We start from the raw sequence: 18,049 nt of genomic DNA, 5'->3' as shown, positions 1-18,049 counted from the left end.
CTATTTCTGTTTTGTTGCACAAATGTGTAGACATGACTCCCCCTAGAGGTAGTAACAATTATTTGTCCAGCCATAACGCGCATGTCTACCGCGGAGTATTGTGGGTGTCAGTGAGGAAGTAAAATGGCGGACCTGGCAAACGAAGGTAAGGAACCGCTCAGTGGGGAAGATAAACAAATCTAATGAATGAACCACAATGGCGAGTGAATGTTGTCCAGACAGCGACGGGACTGTCAGCAGATATGCAGGGAATGCGCCGTTGTGTTTGCAGCTCGATGCGGAGGCAGCGGTTTGACTAAACATTAGCATACGTTAGATCCCCCGGCCTTTGCTGGTTATATTTTACAGGGAGGTGGAGTGGGGGGTGGCGGTCCGGACCTTGTGGCACAACCGGGGGAGGGGCAGTTAACTTGTAGGACGTGAAAATATCACATCTTTACAGAACTAGTTAACACGAGCTACCTACCGATATAGCTGCATTTTTTGTAGCTAGTTAGCTAGACAAGTAAAGCAAACATTACATACTCAAGAACGAACAATAGACATCACATCTGGGTCACGTGGGAAACACCGGGTGGAATTTATCTTCTCGAATAAGTTAGCCTTTTTCAACTTCCCACCATCACCATGTAGCTAGATCTACTATGGTCAGAAACTACTAGAAACTAGCTAGCTAGTTATCGGCAAAACGCAGACAACAATGGCTATGTCCGACCATAGCTAGTGTTTTGCACAGCTGTGCTGCTTACAGACAGAAGTTCAGAACTAGGTCATTCTTGTCCTTGCTCATTGCCCGAGGTTACAAGTCACAGGTGTCTGACCCATTGAGGTAGGCCCGACATACTACATGTTCCAAATTCAGAGCGCAATTTACTGTACTAGCCTAGTGACGTAATAGGATTACCAACGTGCTTAGCTAGCTAGATGGATGGATTTGAATGACTTTGATATACAGGATCAAGTCAATCCATTTCATGTAGCTAACAATGCAACCTGGTCTCAGAGTATTTACATTTACGTCATTTAGCAGATGCTCTTATCCAGAGCGATTTACAAATTGGTGCATTCAACTTATGATACCCAGTGGAACAACCACCCTAGGATTACTTTTTTTACTATTCCAGGTATTCCTTAAAGAGGTAGGGTTTCAAGTGTCTCCGGAAGGTGGTCAGTGACTCAGCTGTCCTGGCGTCGTGGGGGAGCTTGTTCCACCATTGGGGTGCCAGAGCAGCGAATAGCTTTGACTGGGCTGAGCGGGAACTGTGCTTCCGTAGAGGTAGGGGGGCTAGCAGGCCAGAGGTGGATGAACGTAGTGCCCTCGTTTGGGTGTAGGGTCTGATCAGAGCCTGAAGGTAAGGAGGTGCCGTTCCCCTCACAGCTCCGTAGGCAAACACCATGGTTTTGTAGTAGATGCGAGCTTCAACTGGAAGCCAGTGGAGTGTGCAGAGGAGCGGGGTGACATGAGAGAACTTGGGAAGGTTGAACACCAGACGGGCTACAGCGTTCTGGATAAGTTCTAGGGGTTTAATGGCACAGGCAGGGAACCCAGCCAACAGCGAGTTGCAGTAATCCAGACGGGAGATGACAAGTGCCTGGATTAGGACCTGTGCCGCTTTCTGTGTAAGGTAGGGTTGTACTCTGCGAATGTTGTAGAGCATGAACCTGCAGGATCGGGTCACCGCTTTGATGTTAGCGGAGAACGACAGGGTGTTGTCCAGGGTTATGCCAAGGTTATTTGCACTCTGGGAGGAGGACACAGTGGAGTTGTCAACCGTGATGGCGAGATCATGGAGCGGGCAGTCCTTCCCCGGGAGGAAGAGCAGCTCCGTCTTGCCAAGGTTCAGCTTGAGGTGGTGATCCGACATCCACGCTGATATGTCTGCCAGACATGCAGAGATGTGATTCGCCACCTGGTTATCAGAAGGGGGAAAGGAGAAAATGAATTGTGTGTCGTCTGCGTAGCAATGATAGGAGAGACCATGTGAGGATATGAGGACATAGAGAATCAAAATATGCAGAAAGGGAGGAAAGGAGGGTTGAGGAGGCAGAATCAGGAGATCGGAGGGAGAAGGATTTAGCAGAGGGAAGAGATGATAGGATGGAAGAGGAGAGAGTAGCGGGAGAGAGAGAGCGAAGGTTGCGACGGCACATTACCATCTGAGTAGGGGCAGAGTGAGTAGTGTTGGAGGAGAGCGCGAGAGAAAAGGATACAAAGTAGTGGTCGGACACTTGGAGGGGAGTTGCAGTGAAATTAGTAGAAGAACAGCATCTAGTAAAGATGAGGTCAAGCGTATTGCCTGCCTTGTGAGTGGGGGACGGTGAGAGGGTGAGGTCAAAAGAGGAAAGGAGTGGAAAGAAATGAGTCAAAGGCAGACGTAGGGAGGTTAAAGTCACCCAGAACTGTGAGGGGTGAGTCATCCTCAGGAAATGAACAAATCAAGGCGTCAAGCTCATTGATGAACTCTCCAAGGGAACCTGGAGGGCGATAAATGATAAGGATGTTAAGCTTGAATGGGATAGTGACTGTGACCGCATGGAATTCAAATGAGGAGATAGACAGATTGGTCAGGGGGAAAAGAGAGAATGTCCACTTGGGAGAGATGAGGATTCCTGTGCCACCGCCGCGCTGACCAGATGCTCTCGGGGTATGCGAGAACACATGATCAGACGAGGAAAGAGCAGTAGGAGTAGCAGTGTTTTCTGTGGTAATCCATGTTTCCGTCAGCGCCAAGAAGTCGAGGGACTGGAGGGTAGCATAGGCTGAGATGAACTCTGCCTTGTTGGCCGCAGAACAGCAGTTCCAGAGGCTGCCGGAGACCTGGAACTCCACTTGGGTCGTGCGCGCAGGGACCACCAGATTAGAGTGGCAGCAGCCACGCGGTGTGAAGTGTTTGTATGGCCTGTGCAGAGAGGAGAGAACAGGGATAGACAGACACACAAGCAGTCAGGAAAGCAAAGGCTAACTTTTTCAAACAGAAATTTGCATCCTGTAGCACTAACTCCAAAAAGTTTTGGGACACTGTAAAGTCCATGGAGAATAAGAGCACTTCCTCCCAGCTGCCCACTGCACTGAGGCTAGGAAACACTATCACCACCGATAAATCTACAATAATCGAGAATTTCAACAAGCATTTTGCTACAGCTGGCCAGGCTTTCCATCTGGCTACCACTAACCCGGCCACCAACTCTGCACCCTCTGCTGCAACTTGCCCATGCCCCCCCCCGCTTCTCCTTCACACAAATTCAGACAGCTGATGTTTTGAAAGCGCTGCAAAATCTGGACCCCTACAAATCAGCTGGGCTAGACAATCTGGACCCTTTCTTTCTAAAACTAGCTGCCGAAATTGTCGCAACCCCTATTACTAGTCTGTTCAACCTCTCTTTCATAACGTCTGAGATCCCCAGAGATTGGAAAGCTGCCGCGGTCATCCCCCTCTTCAAAGGGGGTGACACTCTAGATCCAAACTGCTACAGACCTATATCCATCCTGCCCTGCCTTTCGAAAGTATTCGAAAGCCAAGTTAACAAACAGATCATCGACCATTTCGAATACCACCGTACCTTCTCCGCTATGCAATCCGGTTTCCGAGCTGGTCACGGGTGCACTTCAGCCACGCTCAAGGTCCTAAACGATATTATAACCACGATTGATAATAGACAGTACTGTGCAGCCGTCTTCATCGACCTGGCCAAGGCTTTCGACTCTGTCAACCACCGCATTCTTATTGGCAGACTAAATAGCCTTGGTTTCTCAAATGACTGCCTCGCCTGGTTCACCAACTACTTCTCAGATAGAGTTCAGTGTGTCAAATCGGAGGGCCTGTTGTCTGGACCTATGGCAGTCTCTATGGGGGTGCCACAGGGTTCAATTCTTGGGCCGACACTTTTCTCCGTGTATATCAATGATGTCGCTCTTGCTGCTGGTGACTCTCAGATCCACCTCTACGCAGACGACACCATTTTGTATACATCTGGCCCTTCATTGGACACTGTGTTAACAAACCTCCAAACGAGCTTCAATGCCATACAACAATCCTTCAGTAGCCTTCAACTGCTCTTAAACACTAGTAAAACTAAATGCATGCTTTTCAATCGAACGCTGCTAGCACCCGCCCACCCGACTAGAATCACCACTCTCGACGGGTCTGACCTAGAGTATGTGGACAACTACAAATATCTAGGTGTCTGGTTAGACTGTAAACTCAACTTCCAGACTCACATAAAGAATCTCCAATCCAAAGTTAAATCTAGAATCGGCTTCCTATTTCGCAACAAAGCCTCCTTCACTCATGCTGCCAAACATGCCCTCGTAAAACTGACTATCCTACCGATCCTTGACTTCGGCGATGTCATTTACAAAATAGCCTCCAACACTCTACTCAGCAAATTGGATGTAGTCTATCACAGTGCCATCCGTTTTGTCTCCAAAGCCCCATACACTACCCACCACTGTGACCTGTACGCTCTTGTTGGCTGGTCCTCACTACATGTTCGTCGTCAAACCCACTGGCTCCAGGCCATCTATAAATCACTGCTAGGCAAATCCCCGCCTTATCTTAGCTCATTGGTCACCATAGCAGCACCCACCCGTAGTCTGCGCTCCAGCAGGTATATCTCACTGGTCATTCCCAAAGCCAACACCTCCTTTGGCCGCCATTCCTTCCAGTTCTCTGCTGCCAATGACTGGAACAAATTGCAAAAATCTCTGAAGCTGGAGACTCTTATCTCCCTCAATAACTTTAAGCATCAGTTGTCAGAGCACCTTACCGATCACTGCACCTGTACACAGCCCATCTGAAATTAGCCCACCCAACTACCTCATCCCTATATTGTTATTTATTTTGCTCTTTTGCACCCCAGTATCTCTATTTGCACATCATCTCTTGCACATCTAGCATTCCAGTGTTAATACTATTGTAATTATTCTGCACTATAGCCTATTTATTGCCTTACCTCCATAACTTGCTACATTTGCACACACTGTATATATATTTTCTGTTGTATTTCTGACTTTATGTTTTTTTACCCCATATGTAACTCTGTGTTGTTTTTATTGCACTACTTTGCTTTATCTTGGCCAGGTCGCAGTTGTAAATGAGAACCTGTTCTCAACTGGCTTACCTGGTTAAATAAAGGTGAAATAAATAAAAAAAACACATAGTTGACAGGCTACAGAAAAGGGTACAATAATGCAAAGGAGATCGGAATGAAATTAACGAAACATCTGGGAAAGCGAGACAGTGGGGCCTCCCTCACTTACGTTTCACTGAAACACTCAAATATAACTCTCCCAACTTCCACTTTAGAAATTATAATTGTTGTAAACTACAGCGGTTCAATGTTTTCTAGGAATATACTCTAACTTAGTTTATTTAGCTAGCTAACTTGGTACAGTATTCTGTATGTAAATCCGAGACAATGCATTTAGTATGATATGTTACGTTTTGCATGGTATGTATTAATTTGTGGATGTCCAGCACCCATTTCATATGATATGTTACGAATTACAAATCATATTATATGTTAAAAATGTTGTAACGTACAATATGTTCTGAATTTGCAAAATGTATGAAATGTTACGAATTACATTTACATTTGTACATTTTAGGCATTTAGCAGACGTTCTTATCCAATTTACAGTAGTGAGTGCATACATTTTCATATTTGTTCGTACTAGGTGGCTAACGTTAGCTAGTTGGCTAACGTTAGCTGGGTTAGGGGTTAAGGTTAAGTTTCAGAGTTAGGTTAGCTAAAAGAGTTAGGGGAAGGGTTAGCTAACATGCTAAGTAGTTGCAAAGTACCTAAAAAGTAGTTAATGTTGCTAAAGTTGTCCGTGATGAGATTCGAACTCACAACCTTTGGGTTGCTAGAGTTTACGTTATATGCCCGCTCCGACCAACCACCCTACTTTCGTTCTTGCCTTAAGTAACCATCTGTCTAATGTAACCATACCAAACGTAACATATCATACTAATTTGAGTGTCCCGGATTTACTTTTACTGTGTTACGTCTAGTCTATGAGACCAGGCTGAACAATGATGCCAATGCAAATAGATATCTTGTTGAGCATTGCCAGTATTGAACAGTATCTATCACTGAAATGTGCTGCACATAATGCCTCGATCAGACAGTGTCATTGCGTTTTGGTACACCAGAGGTACATTCATTTCCAGTGGAACGCTGCGTTTGCCTTGCAGCATTGCTTTGCAAAAGCATATGCATCAAACCGTATGTGTAGACTTGACAGAAATAGTAGCAAAAGTTGAATGTTGAACTTTTGTTGCACACACATCCACTAAAATGTTGGTTTACATAATGAAAAACGTTTGACTGCAGAATTTATTAGGCAACAATTGACACAATGACACCTCGATCAGACCTACAGCGTCATTGCGTTTTGGTATACCAGAAGTGCAGCATTGTGTTGCAGAGGCAGCTGCAGTGCGCTCTGTGTGGTGCATACGTTGCGTGTGTAGACTTGACAGAAATAGTAGCAAAAGGTGATTGTTGAATTTTGTTGCACACACATTCAGTAATAATTTTGGATTACATGGATTAGCTAGACACTGCAGAATTTATTACGCGGCATTGATGCAATGACACTGTCGGCTTGATTACTTATTTCTTCATTGTTTTGCACTGACTCCCTTGCGCTGGCTCTATGCACACTCACTAGACTCTACCCGCACACATACTTTTTTCTTTAGCAAATATTTGTCTTATTTTTTAACTCTGCATTGTTTAGAAAGGGCCCGTAAGTAAGCATTGCACTGTAAAGTCTACACCCGTTGTATTCGGCGCATGTGACCAATACAAATCTATTTCGATTTGATCGAGGCATAAGAGCACAGCCACCGGAAGTCTAAACTTTCAACTGGCTCTCTACTCTCGATTTTTTTCTGATTTCACCATCAAAAATAACAATGACTTGTAACACTTTTCTTCAGTGCATGCTCATTCATTAAAATGCTCATTCAAATGTGTGAGATTTAAGATGTGAAATTGAAGGTTGTGTGGCTATCCTAAACATAAGAGGCTTAGACGGTAGGCACTATGTGAATAGCTAGAAGACTAATGAGATTAATGCCTGTCGCCACTCTTTGCTCCAGAATGTCACTGTGTTTCTCTGGAGTTGACAGCTGCTCCATTGAAAGACACTGGAACTCCCATTCCATTTTGTGAACCCCTCTCACTTCTCTTCTGTGGCCTGGATTCCTTTCTCATTTCGTCAGATGCACGAGGTCATAGGAGACGTGCTTGCTATTTGAATCTGCGACAGTCATTGGACGAAGCCTATCACACACGTCATTCATTTCTGTCAGTTTCTCATTTCAATCAAATGAGAAGAATAATCAGTTGTTTTGGTCTCGACAACTTGTTCCCCTTACTGAAACTCATCGGATTTTTCCTTCTGTTCTTAGCAGGAAGAATGTGAGATGTTCAGCTTGTGATGGTTAGAGCCAGAGGTAGGGATCAGAATTGACAGCATGGACGAGGACAAGGGTGAGTGGAGATGGGTGAGGGGCTCTATGCTGAGTGGGTAGGGGACCCAGAAACAAAACCAGGTTGCACTCAATTGCATTTACTTTAATGAGACAATGTTTTGGTCCGAGGTGGATCTTTGTACGTTTTTTTCCAAATAATTTTGCCTCGTTAAAGGTAGTTTGGGTGCGATATTGTGCAGGCCTTTTATCTTGTCCAGCACCTGAGTTCTGGTGATGTGAGCAAGTGTCACCTCACTGATTTCTATGTAAGTTATTCTCTCATGGTAAAGAGTTGAGGCTATAGGCTACATGAAGTAGATAAAGTTATACTGAAAAAAAATATAAACGCAACAGTTTCATTTATTTTACTGTGTTACAGTTCATATGAGGAATTCATTCAATTGAAAAAATCATTAGGCCATAATCTATGGATTTCACATGTCTGGGAATACAAATATGCATCTGTTGGTCACAGATACCTTAAAAAAAAATGGGCCTCACAATGGTCCTCAGAATCTCGTCACGGTATTTCTGTGCATTCAAATTGCCATTGATAAAATGCAATTGCGTTTGTTGTCCGTAGCTTATGCCTGTCCATACCATATCCCCACCGCCACCATGGGGCACTCTGTTCACAACGTTGACATCAGCAAACCGCTCGCCCACACAACGCCATACACGTGGTCTACGGTTGTGAGGCCGGTTGGATGTACTGCCAAATTCTCTAAAACGACGTTGGAGGCGGCTTATGGTAGAGAAATGAACATTCATTTCTCTGGCAACAGTTCTGGTGGGCATGCCAATTGCACGCTCCTTCAAACCTTGAGACATCTGTGGCATTGTGTTGTGTGACAACTGCACATTTTAGAGTGGCCTTTTATTGTCCCCAGCAGCTGTGTAATGATCATGCTGTTTAATCAGCTTCTTTATATGCCACACCTGTCAGGCGGATGGATTATCTTGGCAAAGGAGAAATGCTCACTAACAGGGATGTAAACAAATTTGTGCACAACATTTGAGAGAAATAAGCTTTTTGTGCATATGGAACATTTCTGGGATCATTTATTTCAGCTCATGAAACATGGGACCACCACTTTACGTTGCATTCATATTTTCGTTCAGCGCACAGTACGTTGTAGCCTTTACTGTATCTTAACAACAGACATTAATCTGAAGTAACTAGCCTAGTCAGAAAGGCTATAGAGTACATTTTAAACAGGCTAAGTATAGACTAGAGTGTGTATGATGTATTGAGTTTAACTCAGCATTGTGACACATTTTTATTAAATCAAGGAAGTGCAGTCTGTTTTATCCACTTCATTAATTTGATGAAGTAAAAATGCCATAAAGTTTATTTTGTGACAAAGCAAATCCATTTAGTGTCCTTTTGGTTTTTATAAAAAGGGGAATGTTTTATTGCCATATCACAGATAATAGCAGTGGTGTGGTTGGAAACCTCAGTAAAACGCTGTAATGATGCAGAAGTTCTCGTCAAAGGCCTTGCAGTGTGCATCCACCATCTCTGGCAAGCGTTTATGCATGTTTCACACCTGGAGGGCACATGAGCAATACCAAGCCATCACAAAGCCTTGTGCCTCAGCTGGGGACGACTGACCACATAAACCGGCAAGCTAAAACACACACACACACAAACATGCATATTGACGCCTCACACATAGACACACTTTCACATTCTTCACACACGTAGCTGCTACTCTGTTTATCATCTATCCTAATTGCCTAGTCACTTTTACCCCTAACTACATGTACATATTACCTCAACTACCTCCTATCCCTGCACATTGACTCGGTCGCGGTACTGCTTGTATAGCCTCGTTATTTCTATTTAATTGTGTTGCTAATTTTCTTACTTTTGAACTCTGCATTGTTGAGGAAAGTGCTCGTAAGTAAGTATTTCACAGTAAAGTTTACACCTGTTGTATTTGGCGCATATGACAAATAAAATTTGATTTGATTTACTAGGCCTACAAATTGAAAGCTAGCTTTTATATCTGCTTAATATCTGCTTTTACTGTTCAGTGTGAGTAGCTAGGCACATCTGCCTTCCCAGCCTTCTAAGACAGGCTTTGCTGCCCTTTATGTTCAGAATGTACACCTATCATGACCATCTCACCTTCACCGTAGTTCAACATAGCTTTGTTTCTGTCATTTTATTGCCTTAAAATGGGTGCTTTCCTCCTTTATACACATTAATGATTTATTAGGTCAAGCCCAGTGTAGTTGCATCATGTTGGCTCGGATCCCTAGAAATGTGAAGCACACACATGGGCGGTGAAATTATAGAAAGTAAGTCATGCACACACATCCTGGCAATAGGAGCCCATCTACATGGCTTAGCCTAAAAATAGGCAAGGGTAAATTATAGCAGCAGGGAGGTCAGGGGTTGATACCATCCTTCAAATCCATCTGCTGGGCCTGGCGATCCTCCACACATCCTACTCCACCAAGACCAGCACCTCTCCCTCCTTAGTTGTGGCAGGTAGCAGACTATTCCAGCTGGGCCAGGGTGAGTGCCCAGAGCCTTCCCACTGGGCACACACTGGTTGAATCAACATTGTTTCCACGTCATTTCAACGAAATGATGTAGAACCGACGTGGAATAGACGTTGAATTGACGTCTGGCCAGTAGAGCCTCCTATTCAATTAAGTCTTATGACTCGAGTTGTAATTATAGCTTAGGGAGAAGATTTACTAGGTCCTGGCTGGGGTTCTATCAAAACTTTGTGGGCACTGACAGTGACAGGGGAGTCCACTTACACTGACTGGGATGCCTGAGCCCTGAGGTGTATTGTGTGGGGAAAGCGAAGTAAGTGCACAGTTGTACAAAACTTGTCACGGTTTCATTGGTTTCACTTTGGCCTAGCCTGCGGGTGTTTGTCAGCTCCGTAGAATTCATCTTGTAATATTTGTAGTCTAGAAATGCAGATAAGGCTCAAAGTGAAGAGACATCCATCATAAAGCTTTTGCCCAAAGATGTGCGAAATGATATCTCCAACAGTGACACATCTGATTTCTCTTGCAGAGAAGCCTGCCATAGCCCCACCAGTGTTTGTGTTCCAGAAAGATAAAGCTCAGAAGGTGAGATACACACTCTTTTCACACCTCTTCTGAAAATGTAAAAAGTGTGATGGCATGATATGAAGCGGACTTGGCTTCATACTGACTGGATAATTTCCTCGGTTTCCTGTGTCCGACTATCTGTTTCTTTCTTCCTCTATCTCTCCATCTTTCTCTGTCAAATCCTTAACAGAGATCAGTAGAAGGGTCCAGTGCGGAGGATGGAGAAGGTAAGGATGAGGAGGGTAACAAGCAGGTTCTAGTGCTTTGGAAAATTGAAAATGTCTGTCTTTATATTTTGCACTGAACAAAAATATAAACGCAACAATTTCAAACATTTTACATTTTAGTCATTTAGCAGACGCTCTTATCCAGAGCGACTTACAGTTAGTGAGTGCATACATTTTCATACTGGCCCCCGTGGGAGACGAACCCACAACCCTGGCGTTGCAAGCGCCATGCTCTACCAACTGAGCTACAGGGGACTAAACCCTACTTAACCCATACCACTGACAGTTTGTTTCTTATGCCTACACTGCCCCGTTGTGGTTTCTAACAGGGTAGCAGCTCATTTTACTGAGTTACAGTTCATATAATGAAATCAGTCATTTGAAATTAATTCAATAGGCCCTAATCTATGGATTTCACATGACTGGTAATACAGATATGCATCTGTTGGTCACAGATACCTTAAAAAAAAAAAGTAGGGGCGTGGATCAGAAAACCAGTCAGTATCTAGTGTGACCACCATTTCCCTCATGCAGCGCAACATATTTCCTTCGCATAGAGTTGATCAGGCTGTTGATTAAAATGTCAATGTAAAAAATGTAAACAAATTTGTGCACAATATTTGAGATAAATATTTGTGTACGTATGGAACATTTCTGGGATCTTTTATTTCAGCGCATGAAACAAGGGGACAACACTTTAAAATGTTGCGTTTTATATTTTTGTTCAGTATAGTTACTTTGCTAGTCTTTGTTCATTCTGTCTCCTCCAGACTCTGATAAAGATGAGAGTAGTTACTGTCCCCCGGCCAAGAGGGAAAGAACATCGTCACTAACACAGTTCCCACCTGCACATTCAGGTAGTTGTATGTTTTGTTTCATTAAAATACTTTCCTTAGTGTGTGGAGAAAGGGTGTATACTCATGTTATTTCTCCTTGTCTCTTGCAGTTTCTAAGAACAATGTGTTCATGCCATCCAGTTTCTGTCAGTCCCCGACAGGAAATAATCATTCAGATTCAGAACCTGGTGAGTTCATGAATAGTTATCTTAAGATCTCCTTTTCAATCTATTTGATATTTGCATGATAAGGAAAACTACCCTTGAAGAATAATGACAAGAATGTTCTGCTTTTTCTCCATAAACAAAGTTCTGGCTTAGCTTCCAGCTATCTCACGTTCCCTCGCTCTCTTTCTCAACAGAGGAGAAGACGGTTGGGTTTCGCCTGAAGCCTCCCACCCTGATCCATGGACAGGCTCCTAGTGCAGGTGGGTGCTCTCTCAAGTCAATGTCATGTTAGTTCCTAAGGCTTTATTGTCCATTAAGGGACAAAGGAAATGTGTTTTGGGGGTCTAGTATACAGGCTCCGTAACAGGCAAAAACACAATGTACAAAACATCACAAGAAGATGGCAAAAAGATGGCCCTTCTTTGTCTGGCGTTGATCTGTCCAGAGCCTTATATTTAGGCCAAGTAAAATGTGTTGCAGGCGTCCCGAGCCAGAAACCCAAGGAGCTGCAGCGCAGTGTGCTACGACCAGCGGTACTGCAGGCCCCTCCGGCCACCAAATCACTGACCCAGACCGGTAAGCACACTTTCAGGATGGATTAACCTTAGTCTTCAGATCCTCTCAAACAAACAGCTTTAAGACTTTGTTCTGTTCTGCGATGGCCATTCTCCTCCAGCTTTCTTTCATCTCAATGTGCTTGGACAAAACATCTGAAAGTGAAAGGAATCCAACCAGTCTCTTCTTGTGGTCCTGATAGGGTTGAACAGTGGTACGAATGGAGTGAACAGGTCATCAGAGGGTCTGACAGTCACCCAGAACAACACAGAGAACTGTGATGGGTCGACCACGTCACAGGTAGGCGGAGAGGTGAAAGGGCGCAACACGGTAGCTACGTCTAGTTCACTTGAATTATTTAAATGGCTGTGAATACAGTGGCCTGTAATAAACTATATAGTTATCAAGCGAGTTCATAACAACAACAAAAAACACAACAGGACAGACACAAAGGCAGGGTTTATGCTTGAACATTCATCATGGAATTTCCATGAATGTCTCTCGCTGCTTTAATCTTCTTTCAAGGAGAAGAAAAGCGAAGGGATGAGAGTAGGAAAGGAGGAGGGAAAACAGATCTTCCTGTGGATCGTTTGTATTTGGCCAGAATGTCAAAGACAGAGCCAAGGTGACCTTGAATAGTTAACTAAAGTGCATGTCATATGGAATACGTTTCAAAGATGTTATCAAGTGCTCTGGGCTTTGCCTCATACCTGACAACACCCCATTGGGTGTGTGGGTAAATCACAATATAGCAGCCTCTTGTGTCCTTGCATGCTTTGTTACGTTCTTTTGATCTGTTCCTTTGTTGTTATTTGTCTGATCCTTACCCTTTTCTCCATTGGTCTAGGTTGAGCAAAGCAGTGAACAGAAAGGCTCTCTGTCAGCAGAATCAGGGGAAACCAATTATTTCCTACAATACAGAAGCACTCCCAGGTTAGCTGTTTATGGATTCTGGCTCCAATGGATATGATCAGTAATGTGTTTTATTAGGCTACTCGTTCATCATCTCCCATATCTGACTAACATCCTTTCTCCTGTATTTCCCACCCAGCTTACAGAAGGCTGAGAACAAGGCTGATGATGGGGATAAGTTTGTGTTTGGACAGAACATGTCGGATCGTGTCCTAGTAAGACTTGTTCTATTGTGAGACTAATCTAGTCATCTTTTATCACCGTGTTTTTTCTACCGTTTGTCCCTCTTCCAACTAAAGATGGCATCCACAATGTTGTGTTAAAGCATGTTGAATTACATTCTTGTTTTGCAGAGTCCGCAGAAATGTGAGCAAGCAGCAGAGGGCAGTAGAGATCCCCCCGCCGCTGCACCCTGTGAGACCTCGTCACAGGACAGCAGCCCTGAGAAAGGTGGGTAAATAAAGAATGCTGGATATGAAATGAATGTTAAGAGGCGTATGTAATGGCAATGCAATGAAGTCAACACTGATTTTTTTCAGGCCCCTACTATTTGATGGTGTTTGAATGCGGTTTTGGTTCTCTTCTTTGCAGACAACAATGTGACAGAGTCTTTGGAGGAGTCGGCGGCAGCCTACACCAAAGCTACAGCCAAGAGGTGTTTGTTAGAGAAAGTAGAGGTCAGAACTGGAGAGGAGTCTGAGAGTAACGTTCTTCAGGTATGCAAGAGGTCTCCTACGTGTTTGGTGTTTAGTTGGTCGATTTCAATGTCAGAGAATGTTTGTAGTAACATTCCATTTACTTTACCATGAAATTTAGCAATTGCTGATTGATAGTTTTGCGTTTATATGTCTCCTCAGACAGTTGGAAATAGGCTGAAATGGTACATGGTCATTCTCTGACAGTGGCATGTTTTTTGTCTCCTTAGGTCCAGTGCAAGTTATTTGTGTTTGACAAAGCGTCCCAGTCTTGGGTGGAGAGAGGTAGAGGACTACTAAGGCTCAATGATATGGCTTCCACAGAGGAGGGATCGTTACAGTCCAGGCTGGGTACAGTCATTAATCATGAATTAATCATTAGTCATGAATCAAATCATATCAACCATTTAGTGCATTTACAAATCTCAATACACGTTACTGTCATGCCACATTACCCTGGATTGTATCGTATGATACTATGGAGTTGTTTATGTACATCTGTCAAAACGCAACTCCCGTTTGAAGGTATTGGTTATTCTATACATTGTTTCTGACCTGAGTTTGTATTATTTTCTGTGCTGTAGTGATGAGGACCCAGGGCAGTTTGCGTCTGATCCTCAACACCAAACTGTGGCCTCAAATGCAGACGGACAAGGCCAGCGAGAAGAGCGTCCGCATCACAGCCATGGACACTGAGGACCAGGGGGTCAAGGTCTTCCTCATATCGGTACGAGAAAGACATCATTAGTTATTACCAGAGCCATATATTTAAGAGTGTTAGGCCAACTTTTAGAATGTTTAATATTGTTCTTATTCTAGGCTTTCAGTTACATAGAATTGTTTAAATATTCCCCATGTAAGTTAATGGGGAGCTTACATGGCTGCCATAGAATGTTGAAGTGTCATGTAAATGCATCATAATGCGGAAACCACATTGGCCCAACTCTCTAAATACATGGCTCTGGTTATTACATAGTAATGACACTGACTGTGGTAATAGATGTTGAGTATATCTAACACTGCCAGAACATCCAGTTTAGTGCTGAGTTATGTGTCTGTTCCAGGCAAGCTCTAAGGACACAGGGCAGCTGTACGCAGCACTGCACCATCGTATCCTGGCCCTGCGGAGCCGCTCAGACCAAGAGCCAGAGCCCCGGGTCCCCATCCCAGACAGCCACATCCCTCATCCCCAGTCTAACGAGGAGGATAGTGATGAGGACGAACCGCTCACACCCACTGCCAACAACACAGGTAAACTAGATAACCTTTTAGCCTAGCTGTTACCCTAACTTTTCCAATCGCCACAAACTGATCTGAAGACCTCTTACTGTGATTGTTCAAAAAAGTGATCTAATGATATCCTGGACACAAAGTAATGGTCCAAAACTGTTATCTGGAAGTGATCTGGGAAAAGTTGTCTGGAGGTCCAAGAAAGTTATCTGGACATGCCCCCTAATGGTCCAACAAATGTATTTGAAAGTCCAAGTAAGTGATCTTGGACACCCTCACTGATGGTCCAAGGAAGTGATCTGGGGGGATTCAAGGAAGTGATCTTTTTCCTTGGATGTTGTGAAGTGTCTTGGATTTTCCCTTATTTCATGCAAGCAAAAATATCTGGCCCATTCAAAAAGCCCAAGAATGTAATTTAAAACACTATTTGATTGGACTGCCCCTAGCCTATCACTCACCAGGCCTGTCTCTCCTCTCCCCAGAGGGTCCAGAGTCCCAGGCCTGCGGGACTGGCAGTGGGAGTGGGTCCTCATAGCACCTGCCCCCCTCCAACCGCCCACGCACTGCAGTAAGGACCCCTTACAGGCACCTCCATGGACACCTCAGGCCAGCATCTCCCCAGTGGTCCAAGGTCACAGTGGAGCGCCAGGAAGGATCCTATGCAGGTGTTACTAAGTTAACTCTGCAGTTCACACTCTGCATTCACAGTATATCTGGGATGGATGGACTTTTTTGTTTAGTTTTTGACTTCTTTTTTTTTTTTTTTCTAGAATAGGATTTTTGTGGGGTTGGGGGGGGGATGTTGTGAATTGGACACTCATCATATTGATGAGTGAAGGGAATGAGAAAGCAGTTTTCTTCTCTCGCCGATGTAAGTATATTCTAAATAGTTTGCTGTTAAAAGTGGGACCTCTTTATCCACCTTGCAAGAGAACAGACCTCAGGCACTTCAGTGGGGCTTGTATTTTGTTCAGAGAGGTAAAGATTGAGTTGCCTAGCAAATATTTGTTTATAAAGTCTTTTTTTATTTCACTGAGTTTTGTCATTGAATAGTGTCTGGACTCTTGCTTCAAGTTGTCTTTTAGTCTGTAGTCCACATTATAATTGATTTTTGACCACAAATCGGTTGAATTAGAATCCCTTGTGCAAACACCTGCTTTGACTTTAGTAGCCATAAAATATTTTTTAAATAATTCAATTTAATAATGGAATTTACCTGTGTTCATGATTATTATTATTTCTGGTACATTACGTTTTTATTGATAGTTAATATTATCGACTTTGATTTAGAAATTCATCCGAAAATTTACTCATTCTGTAAATAAGAAAGCTTGTTGGAATTGATCACTTTACAACAGGTTTGCACCATGACCCAAAAGTTTTCCCTGAATATAGCCGTTAGATTTGTTTCTTTCAATTTTTTCTTTTTTAGATAGATCAGAAAAATATACATTTTCTCAAATATATATGGAGTAAACCCTTTTTATGTTTGAGTTGTTTACAATTATGTAATTAGTTTGCTTTAAATAAGTTCCAATCACAAGGCTTTGTTTATAACAACCACGATCTCCGAATAATATAAGACCATTGCAAAAAAAATTAAAAATAATAATGCGATCAGAAAGGCCAATATAATAACTTTTAGGTTAGGGTGTTGGCATTTGGTTTCTCTAGCATGTCGTTATTTACATCTATCCCAAATCGGTTTGACATCAAAACCCTACAAAATGCACATAATACTCTCAGACCAGCTAATGCTGCCATTTTATTCAAAGAGCTATAGACATTGGAGCAGGTGGTACTACGCGCACAGGGTAGGAGGGCTACAAGGACAGTGTTTCTCACCAATAGTCTAGTGCTGAGCCCTCTATTCCTTTGTTAAATAGATGGCTCTGGTTTGGTGTATTTCAAATAAACAGACCCCTTAAAGAGAAGTAGATGACTAAAGTAATATTTTCTTCAGTGAAGTGTAGTTCCTCTTTTTTTAAGCCTTTTTCTTCCTCCTCAGTGGAATGAGTAATATTTCTAAATTGTTGTATTATAGTGTTCTGCTTTTTCATGTACTACAAGCCTTTGATGTGGAAAAAATGTATTTTTAACTAAAAAAAGCATACTAAGAAAAGTTTGGTGGGGGAAAAAAACAGGCAAGTAGAAATATAATTGGTTAAAATGTATAAATCCCGTAATGTATATTATTGAACAAGCAACCTTTAAAGGAATAATCCACTCAAACTTTTGGTATTTGTTTCATTAGTCCACTGTTGATAATGAAACAAATTCCCAAATATATTTTTTGAGTGGATTATTCTTTTAAGTGTAAAAAAAGGACAACTTTCCTTTTGTACTCTTCTTCACCGCAGTCTATAGTAACCTCACTGTGTAATGTGCTCTGTAAAATTGTGTTCTCTCCATTCTTCACATTCTGCTTATGTAGCTACAAACATAGGACTATTCCTCATGGCCCAGTTTTTAAAAAGGTATCTGGATTTCGCCTATCGGATAGGATTAAATGCATAGAAATAGAATGACTAGAACAGAAGTCTCCATTCAAGTCAATGATTCGTCCATTCTGTTCATTCTATTTCTATGCATTTAATTCTATCCGATAGGTGAAATCCAGATAACTTTTTTAAAACTGGGCCCTGGACATGAATGTATGGCAACTTGTCTCTGCGTTCTTCAGCACTTTTCCTTCTCTGTGATGTTTCTCCCATCAATATGAATTTTTTTTAATGTTCGTAAATGCAAATGAACTGGGGCTGTCCATTTGATTCATTGGCAAAGGTGGTTGATAATGAAGTGTTGAATGTTGTTTACATTGGAGTCATTGATGGTTATTTGCTGGGAAGTGACTGTAAGACA

General features: G+C 42.9%; 1 pseudogene across 1 annotated transcript; it reads left to right on the top strand.

The window, feature by feature from the left end:
• The first annotated feature begins 81 nt into the window (after window positions 1-81).
• On the top strand, window positions 82-16,219 carry LOC311137313 (ran-binding protein 3-like; annotated as a pseudogene). The gene is made up of 16 exons (XR_014615461.1): window positions 82-145; window positions 10,528-10,583; window positions 10,756-10,792; window positions 11,563-11,649; window positions 11,739-11,816; window positions 11,990-12,055; window positions 12,276-12,371; window positions 12,553-12,650; window positions 13,198-13,283; window positions 13,402-13,477; window positions 13,616-13,712; window positions 13,854-13,978; window positions 14,188-14,308; window positions 14,542-14,684; window positions 15,022-15,208; window positions 15,670-16,219. The product of XR_014615461.1 is annotated as a ran-binding protein 3-like (transcript).
• Window positions 16,220-18,049: the final 1,830 nt, after the last annotated feature.

The sequence above is a fragment of the Coregonus lavaretus genome, assembly GCF_964263955.1.
Source record: "Coregonus lavaretus genome assembly, chromosome: 11".
Lineage (NCBI taxonomy): Eukaryota > Metazoa > Chordata > Actinopteri > Salmoniformes > Salmonidae > Coregonus > Coregonus lavaretus.
This window is presented reverse-complemented; position numbering and strand designations above follow the sequence as displayed.